Source organism: Lissotriton helveticus, chromosome 3_1 (genome assembly GCF_964261635.1).
Source record: "Lissotriton helveticus chromosome 3_1, aLisHel1.1, whole genome shotgun sequence".
Classification (NCBI taxonomy): domain Eukaryota; kingdom Metazoa; phylum Chordata; class Amphibia; order Caudata; family Salamandridae; genus Lissotriton; species Lissotriton helveticus.
Genome location: NC_136061.1, coordinates 1176690247 through 1176707199, shown reverse-complemented (window position 1 = coordinate 1176707199; position 16953 = coordinate 1176690247).

The following is a 16953-nucleotide window of genomic DNA, read 5'->3' as shown; positions in this document are numbered from 1 at the left end:
CATGGTACTGGGAAGTTCTGGGACGCTTCAGGAGCCGACAATGTGGTAGGTATCCCACATGCGCAGGGTTGTTGTGCCAAGGGTGGAGGACTCACCAGCGTGCCGAACAGCGCACAAGTGTGCTGGAGTGCTGAGTTTAACTAGAACAAGGAAAACCTGTGTGTGTCAGTCGCATGGGAATCAGGAGTGTACTCTGCAACAGACATAGAAAGTGGGCTATAGGATAACCAACAAAATCGGGTCTGCCATCTGGGTAAGGGAATAAAAAGTAATGCAGGCCAGGTTTTATCTGATCAAGAAGACAATTGGAATCAGCATGAGCATATGCGAACATATGAGATAGTAGGGCAAAGGGTCTACCCATGGCAGGAATGGCAGCTGGAAACTGATGGGGGATCATTTGTCAGTGCCCTATTAGATAGGGCACTGACATTCTAATCCAGATCATTTTCTACATAGGTCTTTCAGGTTTTCATTTATCATGGCTTCCTGACGAAGGCTGTATAGCCGAAACACGTGTAGGTCACAATCTATAAGCCATGTTGTACTTGCACATGTTTCAACCCAACAAGCCGAGTTGTACATGAAAATTCGGTCTTCATCCATCTCACTTCATTGTTGCAAGCTACAAGGAATTAGAATGTTCAGCCTTTAAAGAAATTGTGATTCATGATGAAATAAATGTGATTCCATGTAAGCTTTAAAAATATATTTCATCGTAATTGAAATCTGTATTCATAATTGTCTATATAGAAATAAAAGAACTTATATGAATATGCATATTCATTAGGCTTGTTTTTCCATACAAACCATTGAATAAATATGCATTCATAATAGAAGGATGAGTGTTGAGGTGTGACTGAATATATTGGCGTGTTCCATTATATTTCAGATGGAATAATACATTGTTTAAAAAAAAAAGTAAAATAATGAAGACATCTTTTTGGATCATCTATTTATTTTGTAGTGTAGTTCCTATATTCCCAATAGGCTCGGCGCATTAGAATAATATCTTCAATAGTATAGACGTAGGACTGTGGTTAACTAGGTCTTCTACTGACGATATTAGACTTAAAGTTATGTGTGCCAGCTAGCTCAGAGTTCACTAGAAACTTTCTCGAATATGCAAGGAGGAGTTTAACCTCCCTGGATAGACAAGAAGGGATTTAGTTTCTGACAACCATAGAACATGACAACTTTGCTCTCCCCTAATCAAGAGTATATCTCTAGAGTCATGTGAAAACAAAAGACAACTATTTCACTCAGTCAGTACGTGCATTCTTAGTTTCACCAGTTTGTAGAGAAATAAGAGATGGGCGTGTTTCAATAAAAGATGTTATTTATTGATCAGTCTCTTTTCTCATACAAGAGAAATGAATCGCTATTATTGCAATACTTATAGTTAAGTAAAGTGCATACAGTAAAAACAGGAGTATAAAATAATACTGTAAAAGCATTGATATGGTTTCTTAGCCATATGATACTTAAAATGGATAAAAGATATACATACATATATACATTTGACTAATTGTACTCAACTGGTGCTTCTAACTATGCCTACCCCGGTGTACCTGACCTAAGCCTAATACATGGGCGGGAGTAAATAAGTAGCAGTTTAAGTTAAGTTTGTTTTGCCAAAAATCTGACTCAAGAATTCTCTACAAGGGTTTAGTCAGTTCAGTACCTGGGATTTAGAAGGCTGGAGGGTTGGTATCTCTGTCTCAGGACTCGATATCCCAGTTACCCGCGAGGGCGGCTGGAAACTCCGGAGGCTGGATTTCTCGGCAGGAGAAAAGGCAGCGTCTCTCTCAGCGCGTCAAAAGGGAGGGGCAGCGTCCGTGGGCTTCCTGCATCAGCTGGGCTCTCCGGCAAGTAGCGCTGCTCCAAGCTCGTCACCACCGTGTGTTTGCTTAGGGCAGCGTTGGTATATTTATACCTGAAAGGTGCCGAGTTTGACGTAAGGATGGACATAAGACGTCAGTAAGAATGTCATAAGGACTGGTCGTTCTTACATTCTTTTCAGGAGTTCTCGAGCGAAATCAAAACAATAGCTGCGGGGGATTTCCCAGGTCTGCTGGAGGTTTGATTTGTTTTGAGAACTCGGTGTGCTTTCTAGGGGGCTGGAGGGATAGTGCTTGCTTAATGTGACAGTTTGCGCTATGACCTAATCTGAAAACGGGTTTCTGTGCCGTTGTATGGACATTAGTGAATTAATAACCGGACAAGGGTCAGAAATAGGAGTATCAATATAGGTACCTAGATAAACACACTACACCCACTCCACGATTTTATGTACATATTTACTAACCTAAGCAATAGTAAACATAACTAACAGTGCATGTGTATACCGAACCACCCCCAAATACATTTTTGTATTTCTAAAAATGGCGTATGCGAGATACACGAAATGAGTATAGGTACTGTATGCATTCAAGCAGTGTAATCATTCAAAAAGGAGATGCACATTTTATATCAGCATGAATGATTTGCGAAATTACACATGAAATGGCTCTTAATACAGAAAAGAAATTGCGAGACCATCTCATCACATATAAATACAATTACTTGCATATAAGCTAGAGTTTGAGGTAATGTAATGTCTCTAGAGTTCCTAAGAATAGAAGTTCTGTTCTCTAGAAATAGTTTTACTCTAAGCAGAAGATAAGTGCCAAAAAGGTAAATATTTTGGATTTGGAAAAAGTTTTCGCTTTTCCGGGGAGAAGAGAAAAAAAATAGTTCACATTCGCTTTGTTTTCACAAAGCTGAAGGCCAAATTCAGAGTTCAGGGAACGCCGTGTGCAAGTTTGTTTAAAGTTATTCTCTCTGTTCCGGTGAAAACATCATTTTAGACAGACTCTCGAAAAAACAGTCTACAGCTTCTGCTGAAAGTTCGGCTAGGTTGGAAAATGTCGCTATCATGCAGTCATGTGCATGGTCGCTTTCAAGGATGGTTTGATCAGAACTGCTTACAGAAGGTCGTACCTGGTCGATGCTGCTTTCATCATGTACTTCACTACCCTTCAATCGTAGTGGTGAAGTCTCCACGAAGGCCGTCATCAGGATTGGTAGCCGCTGGGGACAGCACAATACATGAGCCTTTACTGGACCCAACAAAGTATCTGCATCCAATGGTAGGTCCGATTGTAGTGTAAGACAGGTGTCCAACACGCATTCTTCGCCGCATAGCATGCATCTTAACACAGGCATCACACAATTCTGCCAGATGGGTCTGAATGAAAGAAACCAGGTCATATTTAGATCTCGTAGCCGGGCTAAGCCAAGGACTTTAGTTATGCGGTCCCGGTAGCGGATAGCTAGGATCGTTTCTTCCATTGTTGCTGGAGTCTTGTCTGTGACATGGCTTGCCATAACGAAGCAAGAGTAGCAAAAAATAAAATGCCTGCTACGAGTCCCAACAGGAGTGGAAGTCCGCCAAAGATGGAATGGACGAAATTAGGAAAAATACCCAGGACTGCTTTGAATGGGGTTAACAGTCCCGAAAAAACTGTCTTAAATACACTCGCGATACCACTTGTATCAGAAATGTTTAAGATTTCGTTCAGCATTTCTGCGAAGTGTAGGGGGCAATTTGTTGATAACATTGAATGAATCTCTGCCGTTGTCCTTGCAACTTGGAGATCATACGTTTCTTTTGATGACGTCAAATGGGTTGGCGTCTGTAGGAGCACAGTCTTCATTCTGCTTAAAGTATCTATTCGAATAGAAGAGATTTTCAAACTGGGCCATAACCTTCCCTCCCTGTCTGGAGCATCATTCGGGAACAATACTCTTTCACAGCACATGACCCTGGAAGTCACGCTTACAAGATAAGGTTTTCCTGGCAGCAAGCCACAACATCTGTGATCTACAATTAAATTGTAACTCCCGTTAGAAAGTCTTTCAAAGAATGGTTCTATTTGTGTTGCAGGTGTGCCGAGCTGGTGACATGAAAGGTTATTTGAAGTACCTTCACAGGCCCCATGCAAACTTATACCTTTACACAGAAGTATACCACTTAGTGATTTTTCGCAACTATTACCACTAAGAAATACACTCTGTCCTTTATTACTGACACATGTGTGTGTATAGGGTAAGTTCCATGTTGACTTAATGTATCCTTTACCCAAACTTTCATACTGGCCTGCCTGTATATATTTTTGGCAGTATTGAAACTGGAAAGTCGTTATTGGAATAGTTATGATTCCGTGTATTATCCATTCAATGACAGGTTGTTCTGACATTGTCAATGGTAATCTCTCAAGTTTTTCAATGCTCAGAATTGTATACTCTGCACCCTTTTGAGCCAATCTGATTTGTGTATCAGTAAGGTTTAAAGATACTGAATAATGACGTTGTGTTGATTAAACGCCAAGGCACGTAGCTTGAACGCAGATTTTGTAACATCCAGCCAAGCTGTACAATAGAACGTAATTGGGACTGACCGTGTTGCAACATCAGTAAGTCTTGCTCTATTATATCGATTGCAGAAGATACAATACTGTCCAGTGAATATATTCTGGAAGACAGCGTCATTAACCCATTGTCCACTACAGAAAGTGATTTTTCCAAATTAACACGGTCAATTTCCCGTATTTTTTCTGCTGTTTCAATTTGAGTTACTTTCCAAGCTTCATTGTAAGCTGCATATATAGAGGCCGCTATGAAACGTTTTTGACGCTGTTTGCGTGGTCCCATAATGAAATCACGCAAGTCAGCACCTTCTTTAAGTAAAGTTAAGTGTTGCTTAATTTCTGACAGTGTGGATGTTTGTAGCCATTCGAGGCAGAGTTTCCCAACACTGTAAGTAGTTACTATCCCTGGATGTTGTCTTTGGGAGTATCTAGGGTCTGGCCTGGTCAATGTGAACCCCTGTATTTTGTTCAGGAATCTGTCTTGACAGTTATTTGTGTCTGTGGGCCAGATCAACCATTGTTTCCAATCAGGACGTGTTCTGTTTTGGTTTAAAATATGGGATACGTCTATCTCAACATCTGTAGTGCTATTACTGTCAGGTGTTGGTTTTGGAATAGACGGTTTGTTCAAGTCTTTAATTTTGGCTAGGCCAAGACAGGTTGTCTGTTGAATTGTATCATTCAAGAATATAATTTGTTCTGGGATCGTGCAGGCTCTAAATAATGATTCTATACCTTGCACCTGCCAATCTCTTGTACCCCAGATTGTCTTTGTTTCAATATTTTTGTTCCAGAAATCAAAACCGAATGTTTTCATATTTTCAAAAAATGTCTCTGAATAGATTAATTTTGTATTTGTAAGCATTGTTTTCATTCCTGTCTTATTTGATAATTTAAAATAAAATGATTCTGCATTACTTGTGTTAAACCCTGAAAAGTATGAATATTTATCAAAAAATGTCCTTGAACTGCCTTTTGGTGGAGTTGCACAATGTTCCCATTGGTTAAAATTTAAAACATTTCTAGGTTGAGAAGATTTATGCAGAAAATGATTACCATAATGGTTGTAACAAAACATTTGGTCATAATTAGATGAACCCTGTAAATAATCATGTTCTGTAAATTTAGCTGACATCATTAGATCAGACATCATATCATTAATACTTTCAAAGTCCCAATCATCAGCGAATGTGCTTGGTTTTACAAAGTCACTCAATGAAATCTTGAATTGATGAGGATACTTCAGGAGCTCAACCGGACCATAGATTTCGTAATCAGTTTTGTCCCATGCTACCCCACCGGGTATAGGATTGGCTGTGAAGTTCACTGAAGAAAGTTCTCTTTTCTCGATGTGTGAAGATTTGTGTGGTTTCAGGACCAAGTTGATATTCTGACTTGCTGTGTCCATTGTAACATATTTCCCCTCAATGAAATGTCCCAAGCATAGTACCATGATGAGCCAAAGTATGAGGATGAATACTCCTAGTGCCACCCAAAGTTCAATCCATGGAGAAATCAGATAGGTTTCTTTTAGTTGATGAAAGAGTTCTTTTGCTTTGTCTTTAAAAGTTTTTGTTGTTGGCTGTTCCTCAGGTTCACTCAGATCCTCAGAAAACTCATTGAAGTTGATGAAGTAGCCTGATGCTGTTCTGTCAATTGTTTCAATTGCTTCTGGATTCCTTTTTGTTTTTGGAATTTTCTTTGTTTCATTAGCATAGTCTGTGGTTACATCATTGTAAATTGGTGTTTCTTGATGTAAGATTTTGATTTGGGTTTCAAGAGGTTTAAGTTCCATGGCTTTGTTGCATAGTCCTTGTTCTTTTACTGTAGGTTTATCGATTGTGATTAGTCTTTCAGTTTGAACCTCTGTATTTGCAGCAAACTTTGGTGTTCTGCTACTTCTTGGGAGTCCACTGGGCCTACTACTTGTTATCGGCCACATGATTGTGGTTTAACCAGGTCGATGGATACAAATCGGTTCTCCTTTTTACCAGCAAGGGGCGGTAGCACTACTGATCTTGTCCCGTTGACAGACAACATAGGAACTGCTTTTCTGTAAGAAGGCCCAAATTCCTTCTTCACCGCGATTTTCTCTCTGACCAGATCCCCGATTTTTGGAATCCAGACAGGCCTTGCTGGGACAGGTGGTTTCTCCTCAGTGGTTATTGGCTGTAGTTTCAACTTTATGTTGCTCAGGTCTTTTCTTGTTTCGTTTAAGTCCTGTAAAATAGCCAAACGATCTTTGATATCAAAGCATTTTTCTTTAACCACTGAAGTTTGACTATCGAGGTCCTGGATTAACATTCTAGTCCCAAACAATAGTTCGTACGGACTGAGACCTCTCAGAGAATTTCTTGGCAGATTATTAAGACTACGTTGGACACTTATTAAATGTTTGACCCACCCAGCTCCCGAACCTAATACCTTTGCCGTTATAGATTGCTTTATGCCTTGGTTTTTTCTTTACACCATCCCATTTCCCTCAGGAAGGAAGTGACAAGAGTCCCGCAATGCAATGCCCATGCTGGCCATGCCCCCCATAAGCTCGAGAGCTAAAAGCAGGACATTGGTCAGAATGTAGCATGCTCCATGCGTATATGCCATTTTAGACTCGCAAATCTTTATATAACAGTTCAGACGTCAGCCGAGAGCTGGGGTCTACATTTTAAGTGTTGATAGTCTCTATATGTTAATTTGACGCATTAATCATACTGGGTTTTATATATTTATTGTTCAATCCCGTCTTGAGCGAACCGCCATGGTAAAACACCGTCTCGGTCGCCACTGCGATCTCTGTTGCAGTTTGGACAGTTTTTTGCAAATATGTGGTGTTGCAGGCTCATTCCTGGCCACCAGTATGTGGATTGCAATTCTTCCAGAGAATCTTTTAGTTTGAGGTGTCTAAGACCCTCACCCATATGTGCGTCTGCTATTAACAAGCCTCTCCTGTTCGTGTTTGGAATTACTCTATCCCCCACTCCAGGGATTTGAGCAAAAGGAACGGAGTTCGCATCGATTATGTATGTATAATTGAGTGGATAGTTGATGGGTAGCGCTGAGCAGTCGCCTTTTGATGACGTTTTCACCGCCAGCATTGTTTCCCCGTCAATGTATTTTCCTGAACGCTTCTTTGTAGCTACGGGAGCCGATTTAGTTGCTTCCGCTGTGGCTGTTTCAGCCAATGAATTCCCTGCAGCGTGAACGCCATCACGCTGATGACTCAGTGAGTGTATCACGTGAGTCTTTGGTATTTCTTTCTGTAAAAGAACTACTTGTTCCCAAAGCGATTTTTGCTTTATTGTGGCACCTGTGTCATCTTTGTAATTGTTTTTGAATCCATTTCTGTAATTCGTTATTGTATGATTTGACGCAGTAATACGAATCGCACACTATTAGTGTCGGGAATTCGCGATCGGCATTATCTAACGCCATTCTTAACGCTATTATTTCAGTCTGTTGTTCTGAATTATTTTCTACCGAGTGTGATTTTGTTACCAGAGGTCTCAATTTACCTCCGCGCCACATGTTTTTTACAATCTCGGATGTGGCGTTGTAAGCTTGCTCTCCCCACACTGAGGGCTGAGCATGTCCGTCTGTATATATTACACAGGCGTACTGTCGTATGGGCAGAATGTCGATTGGCAGAGGGTATTCTCTTTCATATTCTAGATTTTTTAATTTTTTCATGTTCGGTCCAAAGTAGTAATTTACTTTGTCTGTATCAAGGGAATTTTCCCATTGTAACCATTTTGGATTTAATGCCATATTAGGTAAATTACATGGGCTTGTTAATGCCTCAAAAGCTGATTCTGCTGTTACAACAGTAATCCGTCTGCCGTCAGCTTGGTCTTTTTCTCTTGCTACAGCTGTTTGAACCGCATGAACAATGTTTTCCTTAATGCTGAATGTTTTTTCAGTTTCTGTGTACAAATGAGATTTATATGCTATCGGTACCGTTTCTCCCTCATTAGAGGTTAGGTATGTGAATCCGCATCTTCCTGGGATGACTCGAATCACAAGGTTGCGTGTGTCATCGCGTGTTTGCAGTCTTGTTTTAACTAACATGTCTGTTTGTAAAGATCTCAAAATTTCCGTGTGTTTTTGAGTCCAATTGATTCGTTTAAAATCTGGTTTTATTAGATCATAGAGTGGTTTAACCTTCTCCGCATAATTTATAATGTAAGTTCTTCCGAAATTCAGGAAACCTAGAATTGATTGTAAGGTTTTCAGCGTTCTTGGTGCTTGGATTACAGCACATTTCTCTAGGAAATTGTCTGCCAGGCTTTTGCCTTCACTTGATAGTTCATATCCTAAAAATAGGACAGTTGGATGGGCAATTCTTGACTTTTTGAAGTTGAATTTGTAACCCTCTGCTGCGAACCCAAGTATTATGGTGTTCACTCTTTTCAAGTGAGTATCCAAGTCATCATCTGTTAGATAGATGTCATCGACATAAGATAATGCCTCATCATCATACATTTGTAGTAACTCTGTTACTCTCGCTGAGAATAATCCTAGGCTGTTCTTGAACCCCTGTGGCAAACGACAGAAATTTTCTGCGAGCCGTTTATTGAGAAAGCGGTCAAATATCTGCTTTCAGGTGCTATATTTTGACAAAAGAATCCATTAGAAATGTGTAATGTTGTTTTGTATTTTTTGCGCACTATGCTATTCATTAGTGCGGCACTGTGTGAGTTTTGTACTGCAAAGGTTTTGCAGCATGAGTTAAGGTGTCTGTAGTCCAGAACTAGACGATATGATTCATCTGGTTTGGAGACAGGAAACAAAGGATTGTTCATTTGTGAGGTGCATGTTTCAATCACCCCCTGGTATTCAAGTTGATCTAAGATCTCCCTGACCTGTTTTTTAGCTTCTTGCTTAATTGGGTACTGCCTTTGTGCAGTTGGTTGAGATTTTAACTGGATTTTGTGAGGAGTTGAGTCCTCATCCCATCCTACGTGGTTTTTATATAATGCAGGAGCTTGGGCTCCTGCCCACTTTCTTGCAAGTGTATATTTTTTATGTATTGGAATGTGTTTTGAGAAGGCAGGCATAATCATTTCTTCGCCATGAGGGCACTCCCTGACAAACTCTGGTGGCCAGTCTTTTTCAGCTAGAAGGATGTCATAACCCTTGGAGAGATTATCCCAAAATAGACCCCTTATTTTCCTAGTCTTATCTCCCTCTATACGTAAAGTTATTTCATATATTTTATGAGGTTTGCTAACTCTGGTATCTGCAGTTTCCACCTGAATGTATTCATTCGTGTCCACTGTCTCCAGATGATTCATCAGGATCTTGCGAGCTATGCTCACTTCTGCTGCGCTGTCTAGCATTGTCTGAGCCCACTCTCCGTTTTTCAGCTGAGTCCTCAGGATCCTCGGCATGTTTGATTACTTTGATGCTGGCTACCTTCTTCTTTGGAAATTGTAACTTGTTATTTTGGTGAGCAGGTTCCTTGTCTTTGGACTTGACGTGCTCTTCCCTGTGTTCTGACCGTCCTCTTCTTTCCGATTTCTGCGAGGAAGTCTGAAAAGATCGAGATGGACGTGTATCAATATCTTGATATCTATCAGGTTTCTTCAGATTATCCCTATATCTAAGGTTGTATTTTTTCTCAGAGGGCTCCCTCTGGGGAGACTTGTGTCCTTGATCCGGAGATCTTTCTCTCCGCCGAGGAGACCTTCCTCTGGTTTGGAATCTTTTTTCTTTGGGAGTGGATTGTTTATTTCCATCCCAGTTCTTTTTTGGAGTGTTTAGATTATTTTTAATAAATACTTTTTCAGGATTTTCAATTAGTTGGGGTTTCACTGGTTTCCCACCCAAACTATCTCTTCCTAGTTCTTCATAGGATTTTTCTATGATTCTGGCAAGTTCAAATGGTTGGTCTGCTATATCTGTCTCTTTCAACCTTTGGCGGATTGCCACATTTGCTGCTTCCCCCTTTATGTTTGCTAGTAATATTGCCGAGACCTGTTTGAAGTCTTTCAGTAATTTCATACCCAGAGTTAAAGCAGGTTCTGGACCGTATTCATTTTGAATGTGTTTTAGCACCTCTGGTATTACCGACATGGACGGAACACCATGTGTTTTTGTGTAAATGGAAGCAAAGACTCTGCCCCAAGTGTCACAGTCCTCCACATGTGGTGCGATCCCCATTGGAAGAAGATAGTCAGAATTCTGTGTTTCTCAACTGGGGTGGTATCCGGAAATACCGCCTCTATTTGAGTGATTTTTTGTGCTAACCAGAATGGAATTTGTTCCCTTTTAATGGGTACTTTACCTAGACAGGACTGTATGTTCTGTGGTGTGATTTTATTTGTGTTCCCCTGATGAGGGGTCAGCTGTGGAATTTTAATAGCTGGTTGGACTGTTGAAGTCCGCATTACATATTGGACTAATTGTCTGTGTATTTTAATCAGTTGTTTTAACTGTGTTAAAAGTTCTGGTTTTGACATTTTTTCAATGTCTGGATGTGGTGTGTAGCTGGCTAGAACCGGCCACGTTGCTCCTGGTCTACCTAGTGGACCGAGCCTGGTGATGTGATCATTATGTTTTAGGGCGCCATTAAACCAGAGCAGGTGCTCTTGGTATTTTAGTGGTATTTCCACCTCCTCGAAAGGGGTGTACTCATCCGGAGGTTCCTCTATCTTGTAATAGTGGAATTCCTTTGTTACAGCGTTTGCTGCTGGAAAGTTTATCCATGAATAGAATACCTCTGTCTGCCGATATTCATGTGCCTCAATTACGAATATGACTGTACCACCTCTTGATGTCAGTCCATTTTCTATAAGTTTAAGTGTTATAGTTTTTCTTATGCTGACCGCGATGAGTATTGCGTCCGGGTCAGTCTGCAGGAGACTTGTGTCATCCTTTAGGAGTTGAGCTGCTATTCTAGCCGCCTCCCTTTCTCCCTCGCTGTCTGACATTTTACTGACAGCAAGGTTTTTTCTTTTTGTTGCAGATCAGGTTTCTACGGAAACAAAGATTAGGTGCACAATATTTTGGAACACTGTATCCTTCAACGTTGAATAAACCAAAAACTATACATAGGAGTCTCCTCCTACTAAGTTTGGTGGATTTGACCTTTCACCCACTCCAGACGTCTTTGGAGGTTTATGGGAAAAAGGGGTCTGTGTGAAAAAGCACGACTGAGTTACTCTAATGTCTTGCGTTAGATTTATCGCCTATCCAAACCGTTGGGCGCCATGTAGTGTAGTTCCTATATTCCCAATAGGCTCTGCGCATTGGAATAATATCTTCAATAGTATAGACGTAGGACTGTGGTTAACTAGGTCTTCTACTGACGATATTAGACTTAAAGTTATGTGTGCCAGCTAGCTCAGAGTTCACTAGAAACTTTCTCGAATAGGCAAGGAGGAGTTTAACCTCCCTGGATAGACAAGAAGGGATTTAGTTTCTGACAACCATAGAACATGACAACTTTGCTCTCCCCTAATCAAGAGTATATCTCTAGAGTCATGTGAAAACAAAAGACAACTATTTCACTCAGTCAGTACGTGCATTCTTAGTTTCACCAGTTTGTAGAGAAATAAGAGATGGGCATGTTTCAATAAAAGATGTTATTTATTGATCAGTCTCTTTTCTCATACAAGAGAAATGAATCGCTATTATTGCAATACTTATAGTTAAGTAAAGTGCATACAGTAAAAACAGGAGTATAAAATAATACTGTAAAAGCATTGATATGGTTTCTTAGCCATATGATACTTAAAATGGATAAAAGATATACATACATATATACATTTGACTAATCGTACTCAACTGGTGCTTCTAACTACGCCTACCCCGGTGTACCTGACCTAAGCCTAATACGTGGGCGGGAGTAAATAAGTAGCAGTTTAAGTTAAGTTTGTTTTGCCAAGAATCTGACTCAAGAATTCTTTACAAGGGTTTTGTCAGTTCAGTACCTGGGATTTAGAAGGCTGGAGGGTTGGTATCTCTGTCTCAGGACTCGATATCCCAGTTACCCGCGAGGGCGGCTGGAAACGCCGGAGGCTGGATTTCTCAGCAGGAGAAAAGGCAGCGTCTCTCTCAGCGCGTCAAAAGGGGGGGGCAGCGTCCGTGGGCTTCCTGCATCAGCTGGGCTCTCCGGCAAGTAGCGCTGCTTCAAGCTCGTCACCACCGTGTGTTTGCTTAGGGCAGCGTTGGTATATTTATACCTGAAAGATGCAGAGTTTGACGTAAGGATGGACATAAGACGTCAGTAAGAATGTCATAAGGACTGGTCATTCTTACATTCTTTTCAGGAGTTCTCGAGCGAAATCAAAACAATAGCTGCGGGGGATTTCCCAGGTCTGCTGGAGGTTTGATTTGTTTTGAGAACTCGGTGTGCTTTCTAGGGGGCTGGAGGGATAGTGCTTGCTTAATGTGACAGCATGCGCTATGACCTAATCTGAAAACGGGTTTCTGTGCCATTGTATGGACATTAGTGAATTAATAACCGGACAAGGGTCAGAAATAGGAGTATCAATATAGGTACCTAGATAAACACACTACAATTTAATGTATATTGATTATGCATTTGCATTTCAGGTTTTTTGATAATAATAAATCTTTTCAATATAGATTTTGATCTGGGTTTCTGTTTTTATATTTGTTTGCCCATATTTTCATTAGATCACTAAGTGGTTATATATACAATTGTTTCTCACAGAAAATGATATCACAAAAAATGACATCAGATTTCACATATGTTAAGCAGGCCTAGCATGAGTACATTTAGGAGCATTACAATATTTAACAAGTTAGATTTTGCATCGGAGTTGTGACAAATTAGTGATGCAATGTCGGCACAAGATCTAAGCCTCCGCTTATACATTTATTTATTAACACTTTGCCAGAAAGAAATTGGCAACAAGGAGAAATGTGGCGGTATATATATTTGGCTTACTTGGTTGCAAAGTCTGCATTTTAAAATATCTTGTGGGGTAAAGGCACCTGCTGCATAGACCTTTATGTACCCAGTATATCTCAAGAAATAATAATAATGGTAAGATAACTCTGGAGGCTATTGCTCTTGCTCGAGAGACAGGTGTTTTGTCTAGTCTCAGTTTTGGATCAAAGTGGCATGAAGGGTTAATGGGTCTCCTGCAAAGCACATCATGTGACACACAGATGACTGAATTTTAGGTCTCGGCTAGTAACGCGCGAAGCGCGTTCTCGCCAGAGAACTAAAGTTGTCGTCTCAGCCCACAACGAGCTGGAATGTGGAGACAAGACCTGGCCGCGCGCGCAGCGTTGTCCCATAGGATAACGTTGGGCGCGTGCGCTTTTGCATGGCAGACAGAGGCGGATCGCGACGCGTGCCTCGTGGAATGCAGGGGAAGTCTGTTTGCCGTCCCCGGGCTGCGGCTGCCTCCTCTCCCCCCCTCCCTGCATTCGAGTCTCTGTTGGGCAGTTTAGCGAGCACTTGGGAGTTCTGCAATGTTCGGTCTGTTTAATGGATGTGGGAAGATAATGCGCTTTCAGTGTATTAAAAGTATAAGTATTTAACAGGAGTAAGTTTATTTGAACATTAGGAGTTGTTTTTCGGCTGCTCAGATAGATTGTCCACCAGCTCTTATGCTGAGACTTGGGTAGTCGATTTCCTCGCTGATGCAATTGATAGCTATCCTAACTCGATCCGGTAAAGATAAATAAAAAGCCAGAGCTGAGTGTGCTTACCTGGTACACGGTCCGACTGTTGTGATGCTTTCTCTTGCATTGAAAGACCGGGGTCATTTTCACTTTGCTTTCGCTTCCTTTATATCTGCTGTCTGCTGTTGGGTTCCAACTCTCCTGTTTAAGGCTAACGCTTGAAGTGTTGCTTCCCAAGAAACGCTTGAATTTCTTAAGGGGTAAAGGGAATATCGGTGTCCCGTGGTTTGCCTACTATGCGGAAGGGCTTGAAATGGGAAAAATAGAAGTGCAGGCACTGTAAACCGGAGTACTTGCGTGTTTCTCAGAAGTACCAGTACACTCCACTTAAATATATTACGTCAGTTTTGAATAGTGCCGGTATTCTCCCTCTCAAAATAAAAGTGCTGATACTCCATACCAGCCCATTTAAAGCACTGCAGTGTGCCAAAGAAACGTTCACTGTGTCTGTCCTGCCTACGGAAGGTTAGCCTGTGGTCTCATTGTGATGCATACACTACACATATATGTTAACCAGAGCTGAGTGTGCTTTCCTGGTACACGGTCCGACTGTTGTGATGCGGTCTCTTGCATTGAAAGACAGGGGTCATTTTACACTTTGCTTTCGCTTCCTTTATATCTGCTGTCTGCTGTTGGGTTCCAACTCTCCTGTTTTAGGCTAACGCTTGAATTGTTGCTTCCCAAGAAACGCTTGAATTTCTTAAGGGGTAAAGGGAATATCGGTGTCCCGTGGTTTGCCTACTATGCGGAAGGGCTTGAAATGGGAAAAATAGAAGTGCAGGCACTGTAAACCGGAGTACTTGCGTGTTTCTCAGAAGTACCAGTACACTCCACTTAAATATATTACGTCAGTTTTGAATAGTGCCGGTACTCTCCCTCTCAAAATAAAAGTGCCGATACTCCGTACCGGCCCATTTAAAGCACTGCAGTGTGCCAAATAAACGTTCACTGTGTCTGTCCTGCCTACGGAAGGTTAGCCTGTGGTCTCATTGTGATGCATACACTACACATATATGTTAACAGTTCGAGGACTATTTCTGGTGTAATCCAAGCACTGTGCCCTTCAGTTTGTGTCCAATGATGTGGTTGATGGTACTGATTTCATTACCTTTTTAGAAGAGGTTTTTAAACCTCATGAGTGTAAGTACCAAGGACATGGCTGAGCTGTGCAGGTGCAAACCACCGCTGCAACGTTTATCCTGACGTAAAGACCGCTTTAGCTATGTCAAGCTGGTAAATAGACCAATATTGCGCAGTCACTGTCTCTGCCCCCTACAACCATTGTTTTAATGACTACTTCTCTCCATGTACCTTACTGTTTACGTTTAATCCTGCCTTGTGCTGCTAGTGTCATAATGCCTATATACACATACTCCGGCAACAATGTGAGCTCTCTGCTTTTCTAAAGGTAAATGGCTCCTTAGTGTTGGATAGTTTAGTTGATCTAGGTAGGCTAGTAAGCAGGGACATGGTAGAAAATATTTACTTGTGGCCAGCAGCGTTTATTATTTTGTAAACTGTTTTATTGTGTTTTAAACAAATGAAGACCTGGCCCTCTAACCTCCAAGGCAGGGCGCTTGATTAGTATATTTCAGCCAAATTCCAGTTAATATGAATTAAAGAAGACAAACAAATATCGTTGTTCTTAATCTTGTTTTTAATGAGTATGGCTTTAGTTTGGGACTCGGAATTACTTGTGTTTCCTGTTTTAATGTCTTTTTCGGGGTGAAATGGTTTCCAGACTCTTCCCGCAGCATTTTAATATTTTTCTTCTTATCAGTATGCTGGTGCTTTTTTAATAAATGCTTAGCGTAGCTACTATTACCCAGAAATGTGGCAGGTGCCGAAGTGCACCCCAGAAGTGTGCACAGAGCACACTGTACTGCTGGAGAACCAACATTTTACCTGAGGCAGCCCATGCTGCTGTACCAGGTTGAGTGCAGTCACACAGCCAAACACACACACAGCCACACACACAGCCGCCACACACACAGCCGCCACACACACAGCTGCCACACACACAGCCACACACACACACAGCCACACACACACACACAGCCACACACACACAGCCACACACACACACAGCCACACACACACAGCCACACACACACACAGCCACACACACACAACCACACACACAGCCACAACCACACACACACATACACACAGCCACATACACACAGCCACATACACACAGCCACACACACAGCCACACACACACACAGCCACACACACAACCACACACACACAACCACACACACAGACATCAACACACACGCACACCACCACACACATACACACACACAACCACACACACAACCACACTGTCAGTGCACACTTTCACCAGGCACAGGCACAATCAGTCATCAGTGCACGCTTTCACTGGGCACAAACACCACCAGCCGTCAGTGCACGGTTTTACCGGGCCCATACACCACCAGCTGTCAGTGCACGCTTTCATCAGACACACACCACCAGCCGTCAGTGCACACTTTAACCAGGTACACACACCACCAACCATCAGTACATGCTTCCACCAGGCACACACACCACCAGCCATCAGTGCACAATTTCTACAGGCCCACACACCACCAGCCATCAGTGCACACATCAATTGTTAACGCATCCACAAATAACTATTGTAGCAATCGCAGTATGGTGCACTTTACTTTCAAACATATTCATCTAAAGCGCAGCATGCCACCACTGCTACAAAAATAAATACACATTTTTTTGGCCTACAATTTATAGACTTTTGGTGCAATTGGTGTTGCAATATTAAGCAATGCCAATAGCTCAAACTTAATTAACCCGAGACCTATTGCATTGTAAATGCTTGTTATTTCATGTAGATGGGTAAGTGGGTTATTGCTTTAAC